The sequence below is a fragment of the Manis javanica genome, chromosome 10 (assembly GCF_040802235.1).
Source record: "Manis javanica isolate MJ-LG chromosome 10, MJ_LKY, whole genome shotgun sequence".
NCBI classification, from domain to species: Eukaryota; Metazoa; Chordata; class Mammalia; order Pholidota; family Manidae; genus Manis; species Manis javanica.
Window position 1 is genome coordinate 66,757,239 of NC_133165.1, and position 26,269 is coordinate 66,783,507.

The 26,269-nt window shown below is 43.1% G+C and overlaps 1 long non-coding RNA gene across 6 annotated transcripts; it reads right to left on the bottom strand.

Annotated features, from left to right (window-relative positions):
- Positions 1 to 1,359: 1,359 nt before the first annotated feature.
- Positions 1,360 to 25,764, bottom strand: LOC108410184 (uncharacterized). Of its 6 annotated transcripts, XR_012122353.1 has the most exons (6): positions 25,408 to 25,618; positions 24,709 to 24,838; positions 24,477 to 24,554; positions 23,727 to 23,804; positions 9,702 to 9,819; positions 1,360 to 5,227 (listed from the first exon to the last, which is right to left on the bottom strand). It is a non-coding gene; the product is annotated as an uncharacterized lncRNA (long non-coding RNA). The 6 variants fall into 6 exon arrangements; XR_012122354.1 differs by lacking the exons at positions 1,360 to 5,227; positions 9,702 to 9,819 and adding an exon at positions 11,764 to 13,627 and having other exon boundaries at positions 25,408 to 25,617; XR_012122355.1 differs by lacking the exons at positions 1,360 to 5,227; positions 9,702 to 9,819 and adding an exon at positions 13,646 to 19,845 and having other exon boundaries at positions 25,408 to 25,617.
- Between the last annotated feature and the right edge of the window lie 505 nt (positions 25,765 to 26,269).

Below are 26,269 nucleotides of genomic sequence, written 5' to 3' on the forward strand. Positions count from 1 at the left end.
TACTCAGTTCCATCAATTTGTTTCTTAATTCTCATGCCAGTATTACATTTTCTTGATTGCTATAGCTTTACATACAGTCAGTCCTGAAATCAGGTAGGAGAAGTCCTTCTTTTACAAGATTACTCTGAACGTTCTAGATCCTTTGCATTTCCATTTCTATTTTAGAATCAGATTGTAAAAAAAAAACCTAACAGGACTGTGAATAAGATTGTGTCAAATCCGTGGATTACTCTGTGGTGAACTGATGTCTTCAGTCCATCATAATGGTACCTCCCCATTGACACATGCCTCCCTTAATTTCTCTCATCCACATTTTCTAGTTTTTAGTATAGAGGCTTTATACAGAAATCTATTTTTGACAGTGTTGTTAATGAAATTGTTTTTAAATTTTATTTCTCCACTCTGACTTTACAACCTAAACACTGCTTTCTGCTCTGCTTTACTAATGACTTTGTAAACTCCTGATAACCCTTCTTAACCAATAGTCATCAGTGCAGAAATATGAAGACAGGCAAAGTTCAGTCGGGTTTCTTTAAGCGCAGGGCTTGGCAAGATCTAATATGCCCTTTTACAAGGTGATACATTAATGAGAGGGTATCAAGTACAATATTCCGGAAATGCATTTGATCCTGAAACTTTTTCCCCAGGCATGCTGTTTTGGGGAATAATATCAGTATATCTATTTTCCATTTATGAAGCTAGAGTTAGACCTCCAAGTCATGGTTTTGATTCTTTCTTTCTTTCTTTCTTTCTTTCTTTCTTTCTTTCTTTCTTTCTTTCTTTCTTTCTTTCTTTCTTTCTTTCTTTCTTTCTCTCTCTCTCTCTCTCTCTCTTTCTTTCTTTCTTTCTCTCTCTCTCTCTTTCTTTTCTTTCTTTCTTCCTTCCTTCCTTCCTTTCTTTCTTTCTTCTTTCTTTCTTCCTTCCTTCCTTCCTTCCTTCCTTTCTTTCTTTCTTCCTTTCTTCCTTCCTTCCTTCCTTCCTTTTCTTTCTTCCTTCCTTCCTTCCTACCTTCCTTTCTTTCTTCCTTCCTTCCTTCCTTCCTTCCTTCCTTCCTTCCTTCCTTTTCTTTCTTCCTTCCTTCCTTCCTTCCTTTCTTCCTTCCTTCCTTCCTTCCTTCCTTCCTTCCTTCCTTCCTTTCTTTCTTTCTTCTTTCTTTCTTCCTTCCTTCCTTCCTTTCTTTCTTTCTTTCTTTCTTTCTTTCTTTCTTTCTTTCTTTCTTTCTTTCTTCCTTCCTTCCTTTCTTTCTTTCCTTCTTTCTTCATTCCTTCCTTCCTTCCTTCCTTCCTTTTTTCCTTTCTTTCTTTCTTCCTTTCTTCCTTTCCTTCCTTCCTTCCTTTCTTTCTTTCTTTCTTTCTTTCTTTCTTTCTTTCTTTCTTCCTTCCTTTCTTCCTTCCTTCCTTTCTTTCTTTCTTCCTTTCTTCCTTCCTTCCTTTCTTCCTTCCTTCATTTCTTTCTTTCTTTCTTTCTTTCTTTCTTCCTTCCTTCCTTCCTTCCTTCCTTCCTTTCTTTCTTCCTTCCTTCCTACCTTCCTTCCTTTCTTTCTTCCTTTCTTCCTTTCTTCCCTTCTTTCTTCTTTCTTCCTTCCTTCCTTCCTTCCTTCCTTCCTTTCTTTCTTTCTTTCTTTCTTTCTTTCTTTCTTTCTTTCTTTCTTTCTTTCTTTCTTTCTTTCTTTCTTTCTTTCTTTCTTTCTTTCTTTCTTTCTTTCGTTTCTTTCTTTTTTTGTGAGTCATGGGATTTTTGTAAACAGATTTGTTCCATGTTCCATGGTATGAGGCATGAGTTGTATTATAGACTTGGCAGAAAAAGTTTAAAGCTCACCAAGTAGCAAATTTGGAAGTACTTTACCTAAATATAACCTTTGCCACCTTTTTCAATACCAAATTGAGGCAAGGGAACAGATACAGACCTCCTTAGAGTTCTTGAAGCTTGTGGCCTAGAGGAAAATGAATTATTCAGTCTCAGAGTTTTAGATCTAGAAGATGCCTCAAGAAATTTGAGAGCTGGAGGAAATGGAGAGGTCATCCAGTCAGATCCTTTTCTTAACATATGAGGAAGGAAAAGCCCAGGGAGATTAGGTACCTTTCTTAGTTTTGGGGCTAAAACTGTCTGATGTCATTCATGGCTCTTTTACGTTAAAATTTCTTCTCTTTCCCCGAAAAAGCTCAAGATTCCAGCTGCCTCTGATGCCTGTTTGAACTAACAACTGAGGGGGCCAAGAATCCAAATATCCTATTCAGAGCTCTTTGGGAATAAGCCTCTTAAATTAGACTAGATAGCTGCATTCTTTGAAATCCTGATTAGTTAGGGGTATTTGATTCTGATAACCCACCAGGGAGGAAATTATGCTGCGAGGTCCAGCGGCTGCCAGAAGTTGAGCCATCAGAGTCAGACCACACAGTCTCTCTTTCTCTCCATTTTATCAGCACAGCAGCTGAGAACAAAGGCATGGAGGGGAGAACTGCGTGAGGAGCTAGGCCGGCGCAGACAGCTGGCCTGTGCCCAGCTCTGTTCCTGTACAGGCAGTGCTGTTTTCTAATGTTATTTAATTAGACTGAAATACAAATATCAAACAAAACACCCATGATGTGTGACAGTAGAAGGTTATAGATCTGAGTCACCAAAGACAAAAATGTTCCCTTGTACTCTTTAAGACAACACTGTCCTCTTATCAGTTACATCCCTTATGCCATTGGAATGCAATCCGAAAGGCTCTGGTTGAGTTCATGAAACAGAATAATCATTCCCTTATCTTCCTCTCAATACCTCCCCCTGCCACTATCCCGTGCTCATATAGAAGCCACAGGTGACTCAGCTGGTATGAAGAATGGCACTGAGCTGACACAGTTAAAACCAACAAGGCTTACTCTCTCCCCTTATTTATGTACTGGGCACAACTATGTGCCAGCTACTGTCCTGGGCCCGGGGGTACAACACAGCCACAACCAGCCTGCCGCCCATTCTTAGAGGGAGTAAAGTAGGATTTTGAGGTAGAATGGATATGGGGTTGAAGGAATGGGGAGGACCAAAGATGACTCTTCCAGTAGCTTCCTAATCATCCTGATGCCCCACTCTAACGCACACAGGAATATTGCTTCTTTTTAGTTTGGTTCCAAAGGAGTCTCTGTCCCAAAGTGGTTTCCTGGCAGGGAGCGGAAGTCCATTTCCCAAGTCCTCCGGAGGCCCTGTCAGTGTTTTTAGATGTACTTTACAACTGCCATTCTTTCTTCTTTTCACTGTCCATTTATGAAACTAGTTGAGTTCTTTCTTTGTGTATAAATTCTCCACTACACTGTTTCCTTGGTTTTTTCCTTAAAATATTAGTTTCAGAAAATATTAAAAGAACTGGGTTAAAAAGGGGTCCTTAAGGATATATTTGGGAAAATGTGCTAGACAAACTTTTTTTTTTCCTTTGACATGGGACTTCTCAGAGCATTTAATATGCTAACGTGCATCTTCACCAAGAAGGGAAGCAGAAAATAAAGCATTTCCAACACTTATTTAGTTATGGAGTCCCTTTTGCCAGGAGCATCTACTAGGCTAGTGGCTTGGGGATGCTCTTTGGGAAAGGATGCTTCATGGCGACTACAGATGCCTCATCCTCAGTACTGCAAGTTCAGTTTTGCTACCCATATTTTGAGGTAAGAAGAGACTGTGTGTGTGTGTGTGTGTGTGTGTGTGTGTAAGAGATAGGACAATCTAGTTCCACTTCTTAAGATGCTTTTACTGAAATGCTCAGTCTTTGAAAGCAGGAATGGCACCGTCTATCTGTCTAAGCTTGCGGGTCCAGCTCTGTGGTACAAACCGCTGTGGCAGCTCAAAGTGTTGATCTAGGGCAGCATCTGGTGTGTCTGTCTGGGGGCAATGTGTCCCACCCAGGCAATGGATCTGGAAGGGGGGACATGGAGTCCTGCCCTGATGGACTTCAGTACCATTTGTGTGTGAGCAGGAAGTTTGCATTCAAGCTGAATGGCGAGTAGCAGTAATTATAAATGATAGCTTTGTGTGCTGAGGCCACCCTTCTTTTCATTCTCCCTTCTTGCTGGCCTTTGTAGGCAACCAGGGAGAACAGCAAAGAAAAGCCTTTTTCTTTCTTTGGTAAATAAGTCTCATGCACCTTTACACCTGCATTTGTTCACGGGTGATCCAGAGCAGAGCCTCTCAAACTAAGGTGCAAAAGAACCCCTTGGAGATAATATTAAAAGTGCAGGTATGGATATAGTCCGTCTGTGTGGGGCCAGAGATCTGCATTTCTAATCACCTCCCAGGTGAGGCCAGAGCTCTGGCGAACAGAATACACTTCAAGTAGCAGGGACATAGAGGTCGTTAGTTCTCAACTTTCAGTGTGCCTGTGACTCCCTGGACCATTTCCTAAAAATGCCTATCTTGGACCTCACTTCTGGAGATTCTAATTTTGTAGGTCTGGAGTTTTACCTTTATCTTTTTACCCTCATATACTTTAGTGTACATTTCTTAAAAATAAGACTATCCTCTTCATAATCACAGTGCAGTGATCAAAATCAGCAAATTAACTTTATTATAATAGTGTTATTTACTCTGCAGATATTATTCAGATCTTTCTAACTGTCTCAATAAATTACTTTATAGCACATATTACCCTCCCCAACCACCCCAAAGAAAATATTGGCCCAGGCAAAGGGCATAGGTATTTAAAATTCTCCAATTAGCTCAGACCTAAGTAATAAGAAATACTAGGAGATGGTGGGAATTGTGGCTACCTGGGATGAGGCCCTTGCCTGAAAGCATTTCAATGAAATCATCTACAAACCACAGTGCCTGTGGAAGCTGCCAGTCATTCACACACTCTCCCACCCCCACCCTCAGCCTCTCTGCCTCAACCATACCCTGGGCCATGACTTTGAAGTTTTAGACCTCCCAAGGGTGCAGTCTCCTCATTCACAGCTCTTAGTTCCCCTAAGAGAACTACTCTGCCTTCCCATGAAACATAACCACAGTCAGTTATGATGCCACTGAGGTGATCCATTACCCATTCAGACAAATGGGTAAATGCTGGTTATAAATGCCAGGTGAGCTTGTGAGCTTGTGAGCTTTTACGCTTGTTAAATGTGAGACACAACCATGCCTTTTTAACTCCTGTTGTGATGCCAGTTGTCAAGGATCATGACTGGAAAACTAGGTGTGGTCCCTGCAGCTGGTGAGAATCAGGTTCCATTCTGGTGTCCAACACTTCCTGGGAAAACAACAGCCACTGTCAAGACAATAATAGTTCTGATTAGACATGTCTAAAAGAAACCTCCTTCCTTCAGAAAGGCATTCTCCCCCGCTCTCATGTTTGGAGGAAGTTGCCTGCTCAGAAGTCAGACTTCTGACTTTCCTGTAAATGGGAATCTGGGCCATCAAAGCCAGTGAGCATAAATGAGGACGTTTGTCAATCCTAACCCATAAACAGGACACAGTGTCTGCCCATGAGCATGATGGTCTGCAGGTGCACACGGTCTTATCTGTTACCCTGGTGCCCAGACGTATTCCAGAATTCAGACGTTTTTGGAATTTAGGAAAGCAATACAGACCATGCACCATGATACTGTGCAACACCCCAACAGAATCTGGGGCCATACTTCATAAGCAACATTAATATTTCTGCAGCAAGACTGTGAATAGTCACAGTCAAATGCAATAAGTAAAGACTACATTTTCTCAGGAGTCCTGGTGAGGGTTTAGTGCCACATGATTTAGGTCAGCTCAGATTTTACTTTCAAGGAAGTTGTGAAAAAACTGCCAACTTTTTACGCCTTTCTGTATTTTAGAGTTGCAGATAAGGCATTATGGACCTGTTCACTTAACCTTTAGTGTGGGCTTTAGTCTGTAGTGCTCCATAACACAGATTTTTTTAAAAAGAGTTGGAATTATGAAAATGAAGGAAGTGAAGTGAAAGTGAGAGACATGATAAAATAGGTAATGCTAGCTTATTCTGTCCATTACAGTAAATAACATCATGTGGAAGCTCTGTTAGGAATTATGCTGGACGCTTTCCATTGATTACATCATGACAATTAAGAACCCAATGATGATGGTGCTATTATGAGGAAACTGAGGACCAGAGAGGGTAAGTAACCTGCCCACGGTTACCCTGCTAATAACTAACAGAGCTGGAAGTGGAGCTGGGGTCTGTCTGACCCCAGGGAGCCTCAGGTCTACATTCATGATGCCGCTGTGCCCTCACCAAGCTGCCAGGCAATGTGTTCTGTTGTCTGTGCTTATGTGTGCAGTTAATCGAGAGAATCACCTAATGTCTGGAAGTGTAATCGGCTATTGTGAAATATAATCAGATTACTTCTGTGTTCCTACTTCAATTTGCAACATTTCAGTCAATTCATTGATCCAGTCTGTTACCCCCATTACACATTATTACCACATTAAAATAATGTGTGTGTAGCTTGTGGAAGCGATTCATTGTGTTATTTATACTTTATTCTTAAGAGTAGTTGTGGATTAAAGATTTTCTTTTAAGTTTTGATATACTGAGGACTGCTAAAGAAGAGAGTAGCTATTGCCCAGTGTTAAACAACAGTTACAAATGGAGTCCCATGTAAGTGAGAGGGCTGTTACTGAGTCCCTATTTTGTGTGTTATACTGAAGGAGTTACTGAAGTGAGTGAAGCTCGGGCCCTGAGGCACTCGTAACTGGGTGGAAGGCAGGCAAGGAGACAAGTCATTTTATGGCAGTGTGGGAAGAGCCACACAAGGGATGTGCAGCAAGGAGCTTGGAGGGGAGAAGCCAGAGAGGAGACTGTCACCCCAGGGCACACACAGCCTTCCCTCAGGGCTGTTCATAATATTAACTGTTCCACTTAAAAGAAGCCACAACACACTTTGTTAATGCACGTGTGTGTGGAGGGGAGACAAAACCAGGCCTGACTGTGAAGTGAGGGAAACATTAGCATATCTTTCTTTAGGGTTATGTTTACATTTTCAAAATGCATGGCTTGACCAAATTCCCCCTCCTTGCCTTCTGCCTTCCGTCTGTGACATCACCTTCCTTCTCCCTCTCACTCACTCCACACCAGCCCCGCTGGGCTCCCCAGCTGTGCTTTCACCAGGCTTCTGTACTGGCTGGGACAGTCTTCTCCCAGGTACCCACACGGGAGGTGCTGGCTCCCTCACCTCCTTCAAGCTCTAACCCCACTGCCGCCTTCTCAGGGCCGCTTACCCTGATCATTCCCCTGCCCTGCGATTCTGTGCACCTTCTTTGTGCTGTTCTCCCCACCTCACTCATCATGAGGGGACACATTCTGTACTTGAGCTGTTTGTTTATTAGGTATGTGTGTGCAACCATAACCAGTAGCTCCCCGGGGTCAGGAGTTTTGATCTAATTCACTGCCGTATCCGTGCTTTGGGCTCAGTATTTGCTGAGCATCCGGCTTGCTCAGTATTTGCTGATGAATGAGTACGTGTCTATCGTCAGCCTGGTCATAGCCTTCTGACTATTGGTGTTAGTCAAGAGTTTATTAGAGTTGTTATCCTCTGTTAATAAGAAAGAACTCCCAAAGAATGCAAACATTTTACAATCCTCAAGCACCTGGCTCAACACAACACGTGCATAGCTTCTTGTGAGCATAACTGCACTATTCTGAGGACCATACAAATAGCAACAGAATGACATTTAGCCATCTTTATTTACTTTACAAGTATATAATGGATGTTTCATATATATGCAGCCTTGTACTAAGCCCTGAAGATACTGTGCCTCTAGAAGACATGATCTCTGCTTACACAGAGTTCACAGTCCAGGGGGATGGCCTGGCAAGTCACCAGGGCAGTGGCATAAGTGCTTTGTCAGGACATGCACAGGTGCTCTGGACTCACAGAAGGGTACACACAACCTAGGCTTTAACTGCGGGATATGAATGTCAAAGAAGACTTCCTGGAGGAAGTGGCTTCTACAGGGACTGTAGGATGAGTCACCTCAGCCTGGAAATGGGGATGGGGTCAGGGGACTGTGTCAGGCAGATGAGTCTTAACTTGAGTAAGGGCCAGAGGCAAGAGGGAGCCCTGAGAGGTCTGATAGGACCTGAGAGGACTATGCCAGCACGAAGTGACTAGAACTGAGGCAGGACTAGGGGACAGATAATGACAGGTATCTTAAGCAGCCTGTAGTTTGGCAGTGCTGTCATGACTTGATAGCAGAGGCCTTTGAGCCCGGGGGGTAAGTGACTTGTCCTGCCTCACACATACAGGTGGCAGATATCTGCCCTGCCCCCAAATAGGGAGCAATTTCTACATTAGTCCTCTGCAATTTTTTCTTTCTTCTTTTACTTGGGGAAAAGTTTGAATAAAATTTGTACCCAAATAAATCATGTATCTATCTCTAATAGACCCCTCTGCTCCATTTTGACCCAGAAGCCACTTGATCCTCTCAGGATTCAACAAATTGAAATGTATTTTAAACTATTCTTCCCTGATTCTGATGGAGGCAGCAAATCACCAGGAACATGGCTCTGTGCTCAGGCCTGAAGTCTCTGTGAGCAAAAGCTTGGACGAGCCAGGCCCTATTTGCCTATTTCTCAAATTTTGTCCGAGATGAGCCAGGGTCTGTCATGCCCCGGGGAGGGAGACATAGAATGGCTGCAGCGCAAAGCCCTGTGATGAAATGGAAATGGACTCTCCAAGTGAGAGAGTCCAGAGAGGAAAATGCACAGCGGTTTCTTTCATGAAATTTTTAAAAGAACCAGTTTGCTCATGGCCTTGGTTGATTCAGGGCAGGAACTTGTCATGATAATGCCGGACAGACCAGGAAAATTTGCTCACTGGCCGGTGCTCCTCCAGATCAGCTTCTCCCGCTTTAACTTCGCTGCACTTAGCCTGTAGGAAATACAAGTTGGTTTGAAGATTTTTTTTTCTTTGCCACTCTTAACATTTGGGGCAAAATCCAGCATAACTGCACATTTAAGTGAATACCACATACCACTGATAAGTGAAAAATAAAGTTCATTGAGAACAATAAACGTTGTCATAGCTCATTAAGAACTCACAGCACCTATATCCACATGGCTGCCTTCCTGGCCAAACATCCGAGGGCAGGCTTTCCATTTAATCACAGGGCTTTGCGCTGCAGCCACTCTATGTCTCCCTCCCCGGGGCATGACAGACCCCGGCTCATCTTGGACAAAATTTGAGAAATAGGCAACAAATGCCTATGAGGCTGTCAACTTGCCTTTTCTCCATCTGCCCGTGGAGGTTTACATCCCCTGGCTTAGATGCCCAGTGCCACAAAGTTTCTCCTTCCTCTCTCATCAAAATGACAAGCAAGAAGGAATCTCAAACCTAAGCATCAAAAGAGAGGAAGGAGTAACTATGACAATAAGAGCTAAAGTTAGTGCACCCTTTGTGCAAGACACGTGGTACTCAGAGTTTGGTGTGCATGACTCAGTGAGTTACTTCAATAAATCCTTGCACTAGAATCATTATTCCTCCATGTTACAGAGAGGTTAGTTTACTTATATCATTAGAATGTGGTAGAGCATGGTTTAAACCCAAGAAGTCTAGTTTTGTCCATTGTATTAGGAGAATGGGAATGATTTATTAATCAAGATGTTGCGGGCACTGTGTTAGATACCATAGTGCATTATTTTATTTAGTGCTAACCAGCTTCTGATAGAAGGATCTATAACTCCAGATTATGAAAAGGAAGACAGAGAGGATAAGTGACTTGACATTTTATACCTAGTAAGTGGCGGAGCAGAACTGAAGCCATGCTCTGAGTGACTGCCGATTCCACTGTCCACCACATCATTCCATCCAGCTCATCAATCACAGAGTGTCAGTCTCTTCAGATCTTGTACTTTAAAAAGTAGCAGAGTATTAAGTTGGACTATTGCAGCTATGATCATCTGAGGTGGAACTTTGGGTAGCAAACAGGAGGCTGGAGAAACACTGTATTTGGGAGTGGCAGAGCTCATGCTGAGACGTGTGTGGACACCGAATCGTAGTTTGTAGGCCAGTGACCACTTGGCCATGCTTGCTTCCCAGCCTCACCTAGAAGCTTTTTCTCCTCATTTCTAATCCAGTATATTTGTCTGTCTTCTCCCAGTTTCACAGCCTCCCCAAAGTGGCCATTTGTGAAACTAACCTCGGCTTCCTTCTGTTCCCATCCAGGCTTAAGAGCATCCTCTGGGCTGGAAACCCCTCTTCTCCTTCCCCTGTCACGTCTGATCAGCCTGTGAGTTCTGCAGATTCTGCCTTTCGCAGGTATTTCTAGGCTCATTCTCCTGTACCTCACCACTCACCCTTCTCTATTAGGTCGTTTATCATCATTCACCTAAATTATCAGAGTTGTCTCCCAAGTGGCCTCCTTACTCCCGGTTTTCTCTCTCCCCTAATGTGCCATCATTGCTGCCTCCGGGTAATTGCTCTAAGATGGAAATCTGATCTTGTCACTTCCTTGCTCAAAAGCTGTCAGAAGTGGGCCCCAAGGACTTATGCAATACTTGCTTAAACTTCAGGCTATGGTCTTCAGCAGTGCACTCTCGGGGATGATGGGACCTCTCGGGCATTAAAAAAACGCATTTTTAACTTCAAGGACAGTTTATAATTTGAGTATATGCATCTTCAAGGTCATTTGATGACCACTTGTAACCTGGGGCCAAGTAGCCCTATTTATTGTCCCAAGCTATGGAGAAAGGAGTAGAGATGAACTTGACACATAGGGGTGTGGTGGCCATATGACATCACATAGTTTCTTTTGATGGCAGTTCCATGCTAGTCTGACTAGAAAGGAGTGGGAAAGTTGAGTCATTACTTAGCACACATGGTCATAGATGTGCTGAATTTAAAATAGTGCACATGCATTTAGCAAGTGTCATGTTCACATGCCAGAAAACATTTGGCTTCAGTTGAATGAGAACATGCATTGCATTAAGTGAATTTCGTTAAATTACATTAGATTGGATTTTACTTTGTAAGTTTGGTTTTATTGTTTATAATGGCTGTAAACATTGGGAAGTTATACCTGGGTTATGTTGGTATATATTTAAGTAATGTTGCAATAAAAAGAAGTTGTCAATACCAAGAACATTTAATAAATTCTTTCTTTCAGTTGATCCATAGTTTTTCATACCCAAGTTCAGGAAATAATGATCCAAGGACTGAGGGCAAACTCCTTAGACCAGTACACGAGGCCCTTTGTGTTTTATCTCTCCACTCTTTAGCCTCATTCCTGTACTTTTGCCCTGTGCCTGCTCCTTCTTACTTGGCTAGAGCTCCTTGACAACACTACCAACCTACATGAATGAAGGAATTAACATGTAATGGAAGGCAAAAGAAAAGGAAGAAGGCTATTCCATAGACCTAATGGTGAACTCCTAATGTTAAAATAATAAGATGTCTCTTTTGAAATGCAGGCTGGGAAACCTTCCAGCCTCTCCTATCTCCTCAGCCACAATTTTATTTTTGAGTAAGTCATTTACAGGCAGAAAGGGAGGGAGGAAAGGAGGGACAGAAGGAGGAAAGGAGAGAAAGAGGTGGGAAGAGGGATGGGGGAGGGAGGGAAAGAGGAAGAGAAGGAGAGGGAGATTGAGATTCAAAACTAACACCCCTAAGGGTCAGATGCAGCCTGTATCCCAAGGGAAGGAATCACCTCCCCGTGGTGTTTCAACTTGGAAATTCTCAGAAGATCAGAGAGATGGTCCGCTTTGCCACTGGTCCCATAGCATGTCAGCTGTTCCCCTCCCACCCCTTTTAACTTCCAAAAGAAGACTGATACATTTTTTATTTTTATTTTTAATTTAATTTAATTTTTTTTTTGAGAGGGCATCTCTCATATATATTGATCATATGGTTGTTAACAACAATAAAATTCTGTATAGGGGACTCAATGCACAATCATTAATCAACCCCAAGCCTAATTCTCAACAGTCTCCAATCTTCTGAAGCATAACGAACAAGTTCTTACATGGTGAACAAGTTCTTACATAGTGAATAAGTTCTTACATGGTGAACAGTGCAAGGGCAGTCATCACAGAAACTTTCGGTTTTGATCACGCATCATGAACTATAAACAATCAGGTCAATTATGATTATTTGTTTGATTTTTATACTTGATTTATATGTGAATCCCACATTTCTCCCTTATTATTATTATTATTATTTTTAATAAAATGCTGAAGTGGTAGGTAGATGCAAGATAAAGGTAGAAAACAGTTTAGTGCTGTAGGAGGGCAAATGTAGATGATCAGGTGTGTGCCTATAGGCTAAGTATTAATCCAAGCTAGACAAGGGCAACAAAACATCCACGGATGCAGAAGATTTCTCTCAAAAGAGCGGGGTGAGGTTCTAAGCCTCACCTCTGTTGATCCCCAATTTCTCACCTGATGGCCCCCCTGCGACTGTGCCTGTCTTAGGTTGTTCCTCCCTTGAGGAATCTTACCCATCTCTGGCTAACCAAGAAGACTTTCATTTAAACACACTTTTATGTGTACCTTTAGTCCAGGAAGTTATTTGCTTTAAATGTTCGTGCATGGGAATGTGAATTCAGATCAGCTGATGATGGGGGCAGACACCTGGCTGCAGTGGGGCATAAACAACTTGGCACACAGAACTGCACAGCTTATGTGATCGCCAAGGCCCGTCAGTTCCAAAATTCTATGTTCATATGTTCAGATGATCAACCGCAGGGGGTCTCGGCTATAATATCATTCTCCTAAGGAGCATTTGGGTGCACTGTGTAGCCAATCTCACCCCCTAAAACAGAACTTTCTTCTTTTCTTCTTTCCTTCCACCATTCAATAATCGCCAGGTGCCAGGGACTGTGCTGAGCCTGGCTAGTCACTGATCCTGATCAAACTCAACAAAATTATAAAATAGGTTCCTCTTGTATCTGCATAAAGCTTTACAGAGAGACAATTTGGTTGTAATGAAAGAGGCTGCGTGCCTGGGTTCTTTCCCTAGAAATGTGCATTTTAATACTGCCTTTGGAGATGAGGAGACCTGGGTGTTCTCAGTTCTCTTACCTGGAGCAAGTCACTGACTTCTTATAACTTTATAAAATAACTCTTATAACCTCCATAAAATGATAAAGGAAAACACCTGCTCTTTTTTTACATAAAGTACAGTGATGAGGGATAAAACAAAATGAGATGATTCTTGTGAAAGCTTTGTTAACTGCATAATGTACTGAACAAAAGTCTGGGAGGGTTATGGTCCCTGGCATGTCTTTCCTGCCCCTCGTTAGAACATTGCATCCTATATAAATAAAGGTCATCATGTAAACAAGGCCTTAGCTTCATACTGTTCAACAGCTACGGTCGACACTCTCAGTCATTCTGCTGGACAAGGGTACCAGATGGAACCAGGCTGGGGCTGGCTGCCGCCAGACAGAGGCAGACACCTACTGCCGCTGGTGGGACACATCCAGGGGATGTGCACTGTGAATGAGGGTCCATTGCTGCTTGGAATCCTGAGCTCCAGGGAGAGATGGAAAGCAGCCAGATGCAAGCTGTCCATGCTTGCTTGTGTCCTCTCCCTGAGCGCTTTCCCATGGACGGCAGTGGTTCGAGAGAACTGAAGGCATTCCCAGAGATTCTCGGTTACTTTCATTCCATTTCTCACTGCACGCAAATGGTGAGACAAAGCCATCTTCTGCCTTCTGGGAGCTGTATGTAAACACTGGCTTTAAATCCCAGTGATAACTTAGTTTACTAATTCTGTATTGCCTACCCTCCCCCTACAGCCTCATTGCTGCCTTCTGGTGTGTCTACCACAGGCAGAAATGCACACCGGGGAGGAAATGCTGGGAATAAAGGGCTTTTCCTGTGATGGAAATACCCACTTTGTCCCCTGTTACCTGCCTTTAGGAAATACACACTTCCTCTTCAAGGGAAGAGACCTACACTATTAGTACCAGGAGGCGTTTTTCCCACTGCCACCTTTAACCTCATATTCAGCTACTCACTCATTCCTTCGTAAGTTTAGTACACAGTGGTTGAGGACCAATATGTGCCAGACGCTGTTCTAAGTGCTTATACTAAAGCAGTGAACACAAGAGACAGGGTCCCTGCTTTTATGCAGCTTTTGTATGGAAAGGACAGTCAGTAAAACAAGTACATGTGTAAGATGGCTTTATATACTGAGCAAAATAGAAGGAGTGACATGATAGAGGAAGGGGATATCTGGGGAGGTCTCTGAGGAGGTGCATTGCAGCTGAAACCTGAGGACAAGATTGTGCTGCAGGTGGGTGGGGGCAGCACATTCCACTTCAGGGAAACACCAAGGACGGTCTGAAAAGCTCCCATCTCACTTGCTCAGAAGCCAGCGATTTCTCTGCTGAAACGGACAACAGCTGAGTGTCCAGATTCCCAGGCCAGTTTTCTTCTTTCTACACTATGTCACTAACGGGTGCCCACAGATTTAAGAACATGCAAAAGGGGGACAATGGACTTGCCTGTTGATTGTCCCCCTCTCTCCCGCAAAGACAGTAACACAGATTATATAGCTGGTCTCAAGGCCCTGCCTTTCCTCCATCACCCCTATTTCTGGCTAAGCCTCTAAAACCTTTGCTGAGATCTATGCCTACAATGCTTACTGAGGCCAAAATTATTACACAATTATTCCTCTTAACTACTACTACTATGAGAAATCTTGGCCATTTATCTTCAGACATGGACCTCAATCTGGGAACTTACAATGGGCCTGAGGTAATGTCCATTTAAGGAGGGATACCGGTGTATATGGGTTTGTTTTGCCCTGATGGGCTTTCTCAAGAATGGAGACTGGGAAAACTCTCTTTACAAACCAGTGATACATAAGAAAGAGAAGCAGGCTTCAGATAGGAAAATTATTTACTAGATGTTAAGAGCTGTCAACTGGCAATGGAACACCCCATGAGGACATTTTTATGTAAATTCTTCCAGACGTGTAAAGGAAATGGCTTTACAGGGCCCCTCTCCATTCTTTTCCCCATTTACATGCCCATCAGCCCTGGGAGTATTTGAAACACACAGCAATCATTTTTCCCCATTATACAGTATAAGGAACAGAAGAAAATACTCTGCGACTCACATCAAACAAGGTGAGTGTTGCAAATAAACAAGATTTTTAGGCCAACTCAACTCAAGAGGCTCTTTTGTCTCTTTGACAAGTAATGCCACAGGTCTTCCTGCCTCCTTGTTTAAAACCTGCCCCTGAGTCCATCCAAGGGGCTGACTTTGCTCTTCTCCAAGTTGTGTGCTATGCCCATCTTCATTGGCATATGCTGCTCATTTCTTCTTCATGGTAAATCTTTGCATACATCATTCATTTTCTAATACTGATGACACGTTTATTAAGCATCTACTAGGAGTCTACAGCATGTCAGGCTGGGGGATACCAGCCTATTCACCATTATGGACAAGGACACATGGCTCCAGCCACATGAAGCTTGATACAAAGGGATGTAGACAAATAGGCCAGGATGACATGGGGTGACAAGTACTTTGATAGAATAAAACAAGAGGTATGGGGAACACAGAGGAGAGAAAGAGGAATGCTACTGAGGTGGGGCAGGCACATGGGGCAAGCATCATGATTAATTTTTCCTGCCTATGATAAAAATGCCAAGACATAAATAGTATAGTAAGAACAGGAGGGACTCCATCTTAAGGCTAAGATTCCATTTTAAAAACCAGGGAGTTAGGAGGTAAGGTTCCTAACGTATTTTATGGTAATCAACCAATAATCGACCCTATGTTAAGGCAGGGTAAGCAGTTCTAAATGATATGTCCCCACTGCTTGAGGGTAACCACTATCTTGGAGAAGAACAGGATCAATGAATTTCTTGTGTTAAGTTTATCTTACAGGATATCTAGAGGACTGACTGTGGATAGTGACATAATGTCTCTTACCGGAGATACACATCATGAGACACCACGTCAAGCCTTGCCCCTCTAGCCTGTTACCCCATTCTTGAAAACCTTAAAAGACAGAATCCTAAGCCCTTAAGCACACCTCCTCTCTAAGGCTGCCTGCACTCCCCTTTCTTCAAGTGTGTACTTTGCCTTAAATAAAGACTTCTCACTGCTCAACTTACTGTGTTTGGTCTCTGTGCTCTTCCGGTGGTAAGCATCTTTGTAACTTTGCTATTTCATTCCATTTTCTAGAATTTAAGCAGAAATCTTCACTTGCTGTTCTACTTCAGAAAAGTAGGGAAGGGCTACTGAGGTCTCTGATTTGGGCTTCAGGTTTCTGTCACCTGGGTGACTTGGACAGGACGGCAGCTGTAAGATCATGCTCTTAAGTAGCCTCCCCAAAAATCTTTCTTTGTTTGGGGAAATTCTCAAAATATAAACTCACTCCATCCAGTGCTCTATGGGTCCTCCATATCCTGGGGTGGTAGGTAGGGGTTTAGTTCTCATGCTGGGCAGATTCCAGCGGACACGGATGCCAGGTGACCGTGGCTTCAGGAATTGGGAAGGGACCTGCCCTGTGCCAAGCAGGAATTTAATCAGCTTTCCTTTCCTCCCTCTGCTCTTTCTGGCTCTGTACGGCCTGCATAGTTGCAGCCATGCACTACTACTCTTGCTTTAATGAGTTCCTTCCTTGCCTGCACTCATCAGACATGTTTGGGAATTTTTTCCCAGAGTCAAGAACCCTCCACCATCCAGGTTGAGGTTTCACCTAGAGCAGAGCGAGCGACCTCCACAGACGCAGCTGCCTGACAAGTACTATTCTAGGGAAGCGCAGAAAAATTTCCCCTTTCCTGCTGGTGTCATCTTCTGGGTATGCCCATTGCCTGTCTTCTGTCTTATGGCTCTGTCTGGCAAACCCCTGTTCTGCATCATTTTTGCCAAACAAAGCTTCACTCCTGGCCTCCCCTGGCTACCCCTGTAACAAATGGCCAATGGTTTCCTGTTTATAGGAATGGAGGCTTACTGTCTCAGCAGGACAAGGATTTGTTTCCCTTTTATTTTTAATATGCTGCTTGATGTCCCTCAATTTGAAGATGCTTCTGTGATGTTGCAGAGATAACGTTTGCCTGCTGATCTCAGCCAGAAGGTTGTCACAGAAGCAGCATTCCTCAGGACGTGAAGCGTCTGCTCCCATAACTTCCCAGGAGTTATGATGTCCTTGTGTTATATAGGCACCTTGTGACGTATCTAGATTAAGGGCTTAGAAGAAGAGTTTTGTGGCAGTGGAGAAAATTCTGTCTTAAGATGACAACCATATATGGGAATAAAACCAGCTCCTAGGCTTCATTAGACTTGAGCTCTAACCCAATGATACAGGGTAGAAATAACAATATTAAATCAACTATTTAAAAGAGGAGATGTGCATCACTTCCAAGTCCAATAAGTGTGACCTTCAGCACTTATTTATTACACATTGGCTGACTATACTGAGTAGAAAAAATGCATTCATAAAGTTTATTAGATAATTCTGGGGAGGGGTGAGATTTTTCAAGATGAACTGTGTATATTTCTGTGCCAATAACCACAGATCTCACTGTGTGATTCTTACCCAGCCCACATCAAATGCTCTGTTCTCTTCTAGGGACCCTCTTCCTTTAAGAGAACTGTTACTTTGCTAGGGCACCCATTGGATCGACACTGTGAATTTATAAGGTTTCGATGTTATTTCTTCCTCCACACAGACATCAGAGGCAAACACCCTCTCCATCTCTGACTCAGGCCTTATCTGATAAGCAAGCACCATAGAGCTGGGTGAGCAGAAATCTCAGACAAGGACCTGAGTCATCTTAGATGAGGGCCTCAGTGGGGGCAGAGTTCTGGGCCCCATGCTTTTCTTCCATAGCTGTGCTGACAGTATCCTCAAAGAATCCTTGGCCTCAGAACTCCTCCACTGGTCTCTCAATTCCAGAGCTTGGAATTATTTATTTTATATATAACCAATCCTGGTTTTTTTTTTTAGTATTACCCAGATAATATATGTTCCTTGTCGAATAGAAAATTAAAGTCAAAAGCATGAAGTTAATCAGAAATCCAACCTCTTTAGGTTGTTAACATCTTGTTGATTTTTCTGGACTCTTCAGTATGCACTCTGCATACATTGTATGTGTGCATGTCCACACACATTTTAAATGTCTGCTGTACTTGTTTGAGAATTTTTTTGTTAGTTCCTTATTATAGACTTTTAAATATAATCACATGTTCTTCTATGTCATTATAATGGATGCATAATTTATTATATAGAAAGGTTTGATTAAACCACTCCATGTGGGTTATTTAGAGTTTCCGGTTTTTCACAAATTAAAAAAAAAAGACCATTTCTCACAGTAAAATTTTTGTAAGAAATTTCTCAATGTTTATCTTTTGGAACATTTCTCTGGGTCAAAGCCAACTAGGGTGTCTTAGTACAGCTGGGCCGCTCTAACAAGTACAATAGTCTGGGTGGCTTATAAACAACAGAAATTTATTCCTCGCAGTCCTGGTGGCCAGTCTGAGGTCGGTCGGGGTGCCGGCCCGGCTGGGCTCCGGTGAGCCTTCTGTGAGGTGCAGACTGCAGGCTGTCACTGCCTCCTCACGTGGCAGAGAGCAGGAAGTGCTCTTGTGGCTCTTCTAAGGGCACCGACCCCATTCATGAGGCTCTGTCCCCACGACCTCAGCTAATTGCCTTCCAGAGACCTCACCTTCTAACATCACATTGTGCAGTAGGGTTTCAACATATGAATTTTGCTGGACACAAACATTCCATCCATAATACTAGGTAATCTATGACAGTAGATGCATAGAATCACAGATTCTTTTCAAGAGGAAAGTTAGTGATTCTGTTAGCTGAGATATGAATAATATTAATAAAACCTAATTCATCTTTTTTTTCTTTTTGTCTGCCCTGACAATCTATTAATGCTTGAGCAGCTCCAGGGATGGGCGCTCAATATGTTTATATAGATCCTTATAATCCACAAGGTTCCATACACATTATCTTATTTTAGCCCCAGAAGAACCTGTGGAGTAGACTGATATTTTTATGACCATGTTTTTTATAGATGAGAAGGCTGAACTCAGAGAGGATAAATGAGTCCTCTAATTTATGCTTCTGGGAAATGGTGGAGTCTTGGCCTCTCAATTAAGATGTGTGGGTCTATGTGTCGGGTGGGAGTAGAGGTCTTTTCTCAAAGCATTTTGCACTAATTCTCACTCCCTGTTCTAATTTTTCACTTCTGTCTAGATGGAGCAAATCTGTTCTTCTGTACACCACAAGTCCTCCCTGACTGTCATTGAGGAAGTACGGTAAGTCTTGAGCTGGGGCAGGGGGTGTAGGAATGGAGGCCGTGGGCCTAGCGCCCGAGGAAGCGGCCCTGGGTGTGGAGCCTGGCCGGTGCCTGAGTGGGACGTGGCGTTGTGCTCCCAGGGAGGGGGAAGTGGCAGTGAGGGTGAAGGGCCTCCCAGGGGATACCTGGCCCTGCCAATGGCCTCGTTGGCTGGTGCCATACCTGCTTCTAACTTTGGGCCAGACACAGATCACTGCGATCAAACATGCTCTCACTTCATTGTACTATATTCTTACCACTAGAGCATCAGCACAACAAAGATTGCTATGGAGAGAAGTCAGTTGAGATGTGTTTGTTGCTTCCCTTTTATTTTTAATATGTTGCTTGATGTCCCTCGATCTGAAGATGCTTCTGTGATGTCGCAGAGATAACATTTTCCTGCTGATCTCAGCCCGAAGGCTATCACAGAAGCAGCATTCCTCAGGACGCGAAGCGTTTGCTCCTAGGAGCACGCTGTGTGGAGGGCAAAGCGGCGAGCGGCCAGGTTCCCGGGAAACGCAGGGCTGCGTGCTGGGCAGACGCCCTCTTGTGGAAGGCAGCTCATTGTCTAATCTGCCTGGCAACAGGCTTGCTTGTGCAGCTCTTTAAACCAATGGTTTTTTCTTGCTGTGAATTCGAGTTTGAGGGTTTTGTTAGAAGATTCTAAATACAATTTCTGGCTGCTTTTAGTATCTACCAAGATTTGGTCATCTTAAATCAATGAGCAATTCAAAAGTTTGCATTAATTGTTTTGAGAGAGCCAGATTAACTGTAAATTATCTCTCAAATCGGCATGTTGGGTAATTATTTTCATATTTTGGTGCAAAGCCTTACCAAACAGTGTTGCAGTTAGAGTAGTTAAAAACTACCTTTCCCACCTGGGTAGGACTTAGGCAAAGCCCAGGCAGTTTGGGGCTATTTTTGGTCCTGATTAATTATTAGGCCAAGATAATTCCAAGTTCAGCAGTTTATTTGGAGGAGACTTGACAGCTGGGCTCTCAGGACAAACTCGGGTCAAAGCCAACATCTTTAGAACAAAATGGTGCTCTCCCCACCTCCAGAGAGCGGGCACGGGTAGCACTTTGTGACACTGGTGTCAGCTTTGCCAGCCTGGAGCTAGTGAGGGGAGGAGAAATTGCTGATTCAGGGGCCTGCAGACATGGCTGATCTCACTGCAGTGAAAATAGGTCACTAATGACACCTGGTGATAAGCCAAAAAACTGTGGCCAAGAGCTCTGAACCATTTGCTGGTAGCAGGATCCATTTTATTAGAACTCCAGAAAGAAAGCAACCTGCTTGCGTTTGTTGATAACCACCACAGGGTTGCAGAACTCACATGCCCAAATGGTGAACTGGCTCCCCCTTGCCTTTATTTTCCTAAGCATTCAAGTTGCTTATGATTTCAGCTTATCCCATTTCCATTCCCACGCCCTGAAGTAATGCCTGGGTCCCTGCTTCCTTTTTGAACAGTCAAGCTGATATGATTTTCTCTCTCTCTTCCCACTGAAGCAGCGAGGGGCAGAACGGAGACAAGGCTAACATTACCTTCTCTGATTCCTTATATGTTGACACTGGAATAGCTCTGGCCAGATACTATTCCCCACCACCCTGATCCTCAGGAAGCCATCCATCTCTGTTATTCTAGGGAGAAACTCTGTGATTCTGCTATTGCCATTAGTGACATAATAGCATTTTACTTCATTTTGGACAGTGTCACCCTGGGTTGGTGTTTCCTGACTCCAAGTAGCTCCCTGAGAAGGGGAATTGTGAAAGGAAGACTGAGGATGGCTGGTAGGTCTTCCACATATGCTGGGAGGGATTCAGTGTAGAGCTCAGATCAGAAATTCCCAAATGAAAATAAATTTCATCATCTTTTGCAGGGCCTGGAAAAACCCAGATTGCTGGGCTCCTGAGCTCTGGCTCAGTGCATCCGGAAGAGGGGCCTGAGACTGTGCATTTCTAAGCAATTCCCAGGTGACCACATCTCAAGGAGCCCGGGCTTAGGCAAGTCAACAGTGGCCTCAAACACTGCCCCACATAGGTGATTTCCATGGCCTAGGGCTTCTTCCACTCAACTGTGAGCAGTTTAAGGGTAGGGACCATGTCTCTCATTCATCTTTGAGTTTAGAGACTCCAGAACAGTGTCTAACATAGAGAAAGTACTCAAATCGTTGTTGAATTAATTAGTGACTGAATCCTATCAGCTGATCTTAAAACAGAAGGTTTCCTGAAAGCCTGGATTAACCTTAAATGGGATTTTGGACCCATTGAATGTAAATGATTAAGTCACCAAAATTAACATTAAGGCCACAACGGAGTAAGGAAAAACTGGACAATATGTTTTTCCCAGGACTGCCCAGGTTGAACAAGAAGAGCCGGGTTTTAGGAAGAGGCTGGGCAGAGGAAACCTGGGTCCATCACGTTTGACAAGGTGCTTTACCTGTAACTTGCAGTAAGGGACAGAAACTTTCCACAAATACCAATCAGGTGACCTGGCAGCTCCCCTCTGTAGCTCCCCTCCTCCTATGCACTGAATCTCATGGAAGGTAGGAAATGGTTCTTATATCAGAGAAGGGTTTTCAGCACGGTTCGTATTCTTAGGGACTGCTGCACATGCTGGGAACAGGTGTGTAATCCCTGGAGATCAGCTCCCAGGACTCTTCAAATCTGTCTGTCTGTCCGTTTAGATGGGAACAAACGGGAAAATGGAGTTTGAGACTGGTTTGGCCAGAACCTTGCATCCCCCCAAGACCTTACTCTAGCTGCCCCAGCTTGTCCTCTCCTCATGTCCTACCTCGCATTTTGCACTCTATCTAAACACCACTGTGATGGAAGTTTTCTAGCAGAGAGCATACTGCCCTTCTGCTTCTACCCTCCAATGAGCCCAAATCTGGATGATGTGGGCTGCTCATATGGGATTGCATTTAGCAGCCACCTCTTTCAGGAAGTTTCATTTGGTGTATTTCCTCTGTGTTCTCATAGTACCCTGTGAATACCTAGATCACTCATTCACTTATTCACTCAACAATTATCTATTGAGTTCCTGTCATGTGCTAGTCATTGAAGATACAAAGATGGATGGGACATGGCTCTTGTCCCTAACTAGTTCATTACCTAGTGAAGGGGTACAGATATGTAAACAAGTAGCTGTAATACAAAGTGCAAAGTCCTAAGATAGCAGTAAGCCCTGGGTGCTATGGTAGTATGTAGAAAGAACACCTCACCCCGATACGAAGTGTCGGGAGGTGGGGGGGTAGTTTCTAGAGTAAATATATCCTACTCAGGATCTAAAGGGTTGAAAAGCATTTAGCCAGGCAAAGAGGTGGGAGAAAAGCACATCAGGGAGAGGAAACGATTTGCAAAGGCCATTATCTGGTTATACGATTGGCTGTACATTATAGATTTTGGGGGCTGAGGGTATGTTTTATTCATTGGTCTAGCTGTCTACCCCCAATTCAAAGCACAGTACCTGGTACACAGTAGACATCCAAGGAAATGTTTACTGAATAAATGAATGAATAAGTGATTTAAAAATAGACACATAGATCAATGAAACAGAATAGAGTGTAGAAATAAACCCTTTTCATATGGTGAATTAATCTGTGACAAAGAGCCTAGAATATACAATGGGGAAAGGATAATCTCTTCAATAAATGGTGCTGGGAAAACTGGACAGCTACATGCAAAAGAATGAAACTAGACTACTACTGTCTTACATCATGCACAAAAATAAACTTCAAATGGATTAAAAATCTAAATGTAAGAACTGAAACTAAAAGAAAACATAAGCAGTAAACTCTTGAACATTGAGAATAACAATTTTTTTCTTCAGGTTTTGTCTCCATAGACAAGGGAAACAAGGGAAAAAATAAACAAGTGGGACTACAACAAACTAAAGCTTCTGCACAGCAAAGGAAACCATCAGCAAAATGAAAAAGGCAACCTACTGAATGGGAGAATATATTTGTAAATGATATATCTGACAAGGGATTGATAGCCAAAATACATAAAGAACTCATACAACTCAACATTGAAACAAAATCTGATAAAAAAAATATAGGCATTTTTCCAAAGATGACCTACAAATGGCCCACAGGCACATGAAGAGATGCTCATCAACATTAATCAGGGAAACACAAATCAAAATCACAATGAGATATCACCTCACATCAGTTTCATTACTTTAGTTTGTAATTGGTTTTCTATTAACAAGAAAAGATAAATGTTTCAATTGCTCAGATTTGTCTCAAAACAAGCTTTTAAATAAACATCAACAAGATAATAAAATTATTCTTTTCGTAGATCCCATCATGAGTATAGTAATATGGCAACATAAGAGAAAATAACTTTTTTATACTTGGAACATGGAAATAGGAGCTCTAGAAATATCTTTCAAAATAAATTGAGTCTAGACATTTTAGAGATAAACCTAATTTTCTATTTCTTAATGAATAAATGGAATACACTATTAAACATCACAATAGACTTTTTTTTTCCAAGGTACCCACCAAATTTTGCTTGCTCTTCTCCAGCGTTTTCAACTTCTTCTAAAGCTAGCTCTACCTCTTGAGCTTTCATCTAAACAACTAAAAAAGAGGGTTATATCAATATGCCTTGACACTAGAAGATAAGCAATGAAAATAAGTATTTTTTCATTTGCTATCCCAATACTTACCGACTGCAAAGCCTTGGCACACGTGAAGACTTCTAGTAAATATTTGTTGAATTAACAGACAATTTTCTTAAGGATATAATTTCTAGATTCCTAACAGTTTGAAACATCTTTGATTCCTCTTTATGCCTCAAATCTTATCTTTAGTATTGCAACTTTTCCACTTTTTTCTGTCACTATTATAGTCTATAATTTTATGTCTAACCTCCTTCATAACATTGTATTGCAATAGCTTCAAGTCCCTTCAGTTTGTCCTGTTAACACACCTAGTTTTATCTACTTAAGGTGTATTTTTTTATATATCAACTATTGCTCAGAAAACTTCAGTGGCTCCTTATTGCTGACACCCTGAGATACACCTTTAAAGCCCTTGAAAGGTTATTATTCTGTTTCCCCTACATATTCTTTAAAGAACTTTAGAGCAGAAACTAGCAATATTCTGCACACTACAACTCATGATCCATGTATGAAGATATCTTATTTTTGAGTGGCGCTTAAGACATTACACAGTACTTTAAAAGAGATTATTATTCATGAAATTTCCTCTAATAGTCAAAGCTATTGTTAAAACCTACTGCATACAAACCTTCATTAGTGACTGAGTAATTCTGAAAACGTGTATCACATTTTCTTGACTTTCATTTTTGAGCTCATTTACTTCTACCTAAGTAAACAGAAAAGCAACCATTTTACATTTTATAAATAACACCTGAGCAAAATATAAAAACTCTTATAGCTGTATCATTCAGTGATTTCAGGGACAAGATTAATCATAGTTGTATATATATATATCTATGCATTATTTATTAATTAATTACCTTAGATAAGGAAATCAGTAAATTATCTGCCAATTCTTCTTGATGAGGAAGGTCATCTGGGTCAACTTTCGTGATTTCTTTCCAGTTTATATTAGGGGCCATCTTGAATTATTTCACTATGCTTTACCTTCTGTAACAAAACAGGTAGGTGTTAGCATTTTTAAAGGTAAAAACATTACTGTTTTTACAGCACTCTGCAGTTTTTACATATTACATCTATGGTGTTAGCGAAGAGCTATGGCTCCTTAACCGCATAGCAGGTAAGTGGACAAAATAATCGTCATCAAAATTACAGCAATTAGCACAAACCATCAGATACTGTACTGGCTAAATAAACAATGACGGATTCCTTTCTAAAACTAATCTAGGTCAGAACTAAGGTTGAGTCCCCTCCTCCACGTCCCCATACCGACGCGTGCGAACATCTAAGGATGCCAAGCCCGGGGATCCTTGGAAGGCTGAAAATGAGCCCTGATTCGGAGAAACTGGAACTAAAGGTAAAATTTTAAACTACGGTAATTACTGATTGAAATGAGTGCAGTTGGGCCGGGGAAATCACAGGTGAAGCTAGAAGAAGGCAAACGGACTGCAGACCAAAGACTAAGGGGTCGGGAAGCTGGACTGTTGCACAGGACCCTGAGGCTTAAGGAACCTGCATGGGAAGGAACTCGCTGCTCCCGCTCACCAACATCCACCTACCTACACCAAGTCTGGCAACCAGCAGCGGTGTCTCATTTACTGCAACCCCCGAGCCCGGCCCCGCCGCCCAGCCTGACCGCTCCCTAGCGCGGTGACAACAGAACCCTAGATCCCGCCACCTGGTCCGGAGCGAAAGATAGCAGCGAAGGCTGCTAGGCGACCCCATTTCCCACCCCGCCAAGGCCGGGAAAAGGCCCCGGATGCAAGATGAGCCTACATTTCACGGCGGTGGATAATGCTTTACGTTTAGACTCCCCTGCGGGGGTCCCTGTACTCTGTGGCAAAGACTGTAGAAGGCGCGGGATGAGGGCTCCAAATCCCCGAGTGCACTTCTCCCTGGAGGCTTGTGCATGCTGGGAGCTGAAGTCTCTGGGAAGAGGAGGGAGGCCGTCCCGGCGTGCAGTGCGGCGGGCTGCGCCAGTACCGGGGCGCTGGGGGAAGGAGCTGGAGGCGGGAGGCGCAGGGCTCAGACGCTTCTCCGCTGGTGACCTGAGTGCGGTAGACGATGACTGCGACTTCCAAGGCGCCGCCCGCCGGACCGCTCTTCCTGAGGTTTCCCTCAGCCATCTCCTAGGATACAACTCCCAGGTGAGGTGGGACTGCTGGTCAGCGGCGGGGGTGGAGTTGAGGGAAGCGGTCCTGGCTTCGAGAAGCTCGGACCGTGTGGGCGGAAGGACTCGGTCCCGGTGTAGAGGTGGGAAAAGCCCGTCTTCTCCTTAGACGTTTGCAAGTGGTACTCCAGGGGGTCCCCTCTGTAAGGTGGTGGTGGTGGGGGGGGAGTTTTAGCCTTTTTTTTGCTGTCAGAATCCACTCCATAAGTGGAGTGGGGGCCTCGCAGCCGAGATCGTGGTTTGGGGTGAAT